Source organism: Nanorana parkeri, unplaced genomic scaffold (assembly GCF_000935625.1).
Source record: "Nanorana parkeri isolate BGI_ZX_2015 unplaced genomic scaffold, ASM93562v1 scaffold3785, whole genome shotgun sequence".
NCBI lineage: Eukaryota > Metazoa > Chordata > Amphibia > Anura > Dicroglossidae > Nanorana > Nanorana parkeri.
This window is the reverse complement of record NW_017310053.1, coordinates 29,263-33,304: the sequence shown is the minus strand read 5'-3', so window position 1 is coordinate 33,304 and position 4,042 is coordinate 29,263. Positions and strand designations below refer to the sequence as shown.

The 4,042-nt window shown below is 61.1% G+C and overlaps 1 protein-coding gene across 1 annotated transcript in view; it reads left to right on the top strand.

Moving 5' to 3' along the window:
* The first annotated feature begins 3,975 nt into the window (after window positions 1-3,975).
* The window catches only part of LOC108803479 (solute carrier family 52, riboflavin transporter, member 2-like), a 29,169-nt gene continuing 29,102 nt past the window's right edge, over window positions 3,976-4,042 (top strand). Inside the window, exon 1 of the mRNA XM_018575320.1 lies at window positions 3,976-4,030. The gene's annotated coding sequence lies outside the window, so the exon portion shown is untranslated. The remainder of the gene's footprint in view (window positions 4,031-4,042) is intronic.

Here is a 4,042-nt window from a genome sequence, read left to right as displayed (position 1 = left end):
CTCCCGGTATTCTCCTCCCGGCCTCCCTGTCTTCTCCTCCCCGTATTCTCCTCCCGGCCTACCTGTCTTCTCCTCCTGTCCTCCCTGTCTTCTCCTCCCGTCCTCCCTGTATTCTTCTCCCGGCCTCCCTTTCTTCTCCTCCCGGCCTCCCTGTCTTCTCCTCCCGGCCTCCCTGTCTTCTCCTCCCGTCCTCCCTGTCTTCACCTCCCGTCCTCCCTGCCTTCTCCTCCCGTCCTCCCTGCCTTCTCCTCCCGTCCTCCCTGTCTTCTCCTCCCGTCCTCCCTGTCTTCTCCTCCCGTCCTCCCTGTCTTCTCCTCCCGTCCTCCCTGTCTTCTCCTCCCGTCCTCCCTGTCTTCTCCTCCCGTCCTCCCTGTCTTCTCCTCCCGTCCTCCCTGTCTTCTCCTCCCGTCCTCCCTGTCTTCTCCTCCCGTCCTCCCTGTCTTCTCCTCCCGTCCTCCCTGTCTTCTCCTCCCGTCCTCCCTGTCTTCTCCTCCCGTCCTCCCTGTCTTCTCCTCCCGTCCTCCCTGTCTTCTCCTCCCGTCCTCCCTGTCTTCTCCTCCCGTCCTCCCTGTCTTCTCCTCCCGTCCTCCCTGTCTTCTCCTCCCGTCCTCCCTGTCTTCTCCTCCCGTCCTCCCTGTCTTCTCCTCCCGTCCTCCCTGTCTTCTCCTCCCGTCCTCCCTGTCTTCTCCTCCCGTCCTCCCTGTCTTCTCCTCCCGTCCTCCCTGTCTTCTCCTCCCGTCCTCCCTGTCTTCTCCTCCCGTCCTCCCTGTCTTCTCCTCCCGTCCTCCCTGTCTTCTCCTCCCGTCCTCCCTGTCTTCTCCTCCCGTCCTCCCTGTCTTCTCCTCCCGTCCTCCCTGTCTTCTCCTCCCGTCCTCCCTGTCTTCTCCTCCCGTCCTCCCTGTCTTCTCCTCCCGTCCTCCCTGTCTTCTCCTCCCGTCCTCCCTGTCTTCTCCTCCCGTCCTCCCTGTCTTCTCCTCCCGTCCTCCCTGTCTTCTCCTCCCGTCCTCCCTGTCTTCTCCTCCCGTCCTCCCTGTCTTCTCCTCCCGTCCTCCCTGTCTTCTCCTCCCGTCCTCCCTGTCTTCTCCTCCCGTCCTCCCTGTCTTCTCCTCCCGTCCTCCCTGTCTTCTCCTCCCGTCCTCCCTGTCTTCTCCTCCCGTCCTCCCTGTCTTCTCCTCCCGTCCTCCCTGTCTTCTCCTCCCGTCCTCCCTGTCTTCTCCTCCCGTCCTCCCTGTCTTCTCCTCCCGTCCTCCCTGTCTTCTCCTCCCGTCCTCCCTGTCTTCTCCTCCCGTCCTCCCTGTCTTCTCCTCCCGTCCTCCCTGTCTTCTCCTCCCGTCCTCCCTGTCTTCTCCTCCCGTCCTCCCTGTCTTCTCCTCCCGTCCTCCCTGTCTTCTCCTCCCGTCCTCCCTGTCTTCTCCTCCCGTCCTCCCTGTCTTCTCCTCCCGTCCTCCCTGTCTTCTCCTCCCGTCCTCCCTGTCTTCTCCTCCCGTCCTCCCTGTCTTCTCCTCCCGTCCTCCCTGTCTTCTCCTCCCGTCCTCCCTGTCTTCTCCTCCCGTCCTCCCTGTCTTCTCCTCCCGTCCTCCCTGTCTTCTCCTCCCGTCCTCCCTGTCTTCTCCTCCCGTCCTCCCTGTCTTCTCCTCCCGTCCTCCCTGTCTTCTCCTCCCGTCCTCCCTGTCTTCTCCTCCCGTCCTCCCTGTCTTCTCCTCCCGTCCTCCCTGTCTTCTCCTCCCGTCCTCCCTGTCTTCTCCTCCCGTCCTCCCTGTCTTCTCCTCCCGTCCTCCCTGTCTTCTCCTCCCGTCCTCCCTGTCTTCTCCTCCCGTCCTCCCTGTCTTCTCCTCCCGTCCTCCCTGTCTTCTCCTCCCGTCCTCCCTGTCTTCTCCTCCCGTCCTCCCTGTCTTCTCCTCCCGTCCTCCCTGTCTTCTCCTCCCGTCCTCCCTGTCTTCTCCTCCCGTCCTCCCTGTCTTCTCCTCCCGTCCTCCCTGTCTTCTCCTCCCGTCCTCCCTGTCTTCTCCTCCCGTCCTCCCTGTCTTCTCCTCCCGTCCTCCCTGTCTTCTCCTCCCGTCCTCCCTGTCTTCTCCTCCCGTCCTCCCTGTCTTCTCCTCCCGTCCTCCCTGTCTTCTCCTCCCGTCCTCCCTGTCTTCTCCTCCCGTCCTCCCTGTCTTCTCCTCCCGTCCTCCCTGTCTTCTCCTCCCGTCCTCCCTGTCTTCTCCTCCCGTCCTCCCTGTCTTCTCCTCCCGTCCTCCCTGTCTTCTCCTCCCGTCCTCCCTGTATTCTCCTCCCGTCCTCCCTGTCTTCTCCTCCCGTCCTCCCTGTATTCTCCTCCCGTCCTCCCTGTCTTCTCCTCCCGTCCTCCCGGTCTTCTCCTCCCTTCCTCCCTGTCTTCTCCTCCCGTCCTCCCTGTCTTCTCCTCCCGTCCTCCCTGTATTCTCCTCCCGTCCTCCCTCTAACCTCATTCTATGTTCTTATTCTACAGTTTCCACATCGTTTGTAGATGGAAGAAGACTGAGCGAGGACAGACTCCGCCTCTCAGACAGGTAAGTGTGATGGAGAACGGCAGACTCCGCCTTCTGTGCTTCCTATTGGGGTCCCCCTGGAGCCCCATTGCCTGCGCCCTCCTGACGGGGTGAGAAGCGCTGATGTGGGGGAGGGGGGCTGTTGTCTCGCCCTGTCACCCAGCGAAGACTTTATACCTGTCGCAGACCCTCCTCCTGTCTCGTAACTTCTTTATTGTCTCGTAAATGCCGAAATCTCGCTGAGAATTCGCTGTGCAGAGCAATAATGTGACCTCCGGTCAGGTGACTCCAGGTGATCACCTGCCAGGTGCTGACCGCATATCGCTACTGCCCACTGCCGCTGTCAGGTGACTCCTCAGGGAATACAGGTGAGCTCCCCCATTATACCTGGACTGTAGAGTGTGTGAGACCCCCAGTACACCCCCGCTGTCAGGTGACTCCTCGGGAATACAGGTGAGCTCCCCCATTATACCTGGACTGGAGAGTGTGTGAGACCCCCAGTACACCCCCGCTGTCAGGTGACCCCTCGGGGATACAGGTAAGTATGTTGACATTCACATTGGAGTCTTGGCGGTTGGGTGATGAAGGGTTGTAGTTCCTGTGGGGGCTGCTGGGGGTTGTAGTCTTGGCGTTGGTATCAGGGCTGCACCTCTCTGGCAGTGGCGTGGTTAATGAGTGTAATTTCTGTTATTATTAGATCAGCCGTGTGACCTTTGTGTCCATTACCTGCAGATCGCACGGTGACTCCCCACGCAGCAGCCTCTGACCCACAACCAGCAGGTAAGAGACACCCTGCAATGGGAGGGGCGGACCCCCTGTGTGTCTGCTGGAAGTGGGAGGAGCTAATTCCCCCTCCTCTCCGTGCCTGCGTTACTCTGCAGTTGAAGAACTACCCAGCAGTGGGAGGGGCAGACCACCATCTCTCCGTGTCACCCAGCAGTGGGAGGGGCAGACCACCATCTCTCTCCGTCACCCAGCAGTGGGAGGGGCAGACCTCCATCTCTCTGTATCACCCAGCAGTGGGAGGGGCAGACCTCCATCTCTTTCCGTGTCACCCAGCAGTAGGAGGGGCAGACCTCCATCTCTCCGTGTCACCCAGCAGTGGGAGATGCAGACCTCCATCTCTCTGTGTCACCCAGCAGTGGGAGGGGCAGACCTCCATCTCTCTGCATCACCCAGCAGTGGGAGGGGCAGACCTCCCGCAGTGGGAGCGGCAGACCTCCATCTCTCTCCGTGTCACCCAGCAGTGGGAGGGGCAGACCTCCATCTCTCTCCGTGTCACCCAGCAGTGGGAGGGGCAGACCTCCATGTCACCCAGCAGTGGGAGGGGCAGACTGTTGTCCTGAGGTCCCTGTCCTGGGAAGGGGTATTTGTGTCTTGGATGTGATTCCGGTGTTGCTGTATTTCTTCCCTCAGACATTGATCCCCCGTATACGGTGTCCCCAGAGACAAGGCGGCCTCCGTGAGAAGACTATTGAAGGACAAGATTCTCCCGTGTACCGGTGAAGAGTACAAAGCAGGTGTGTTCCGGG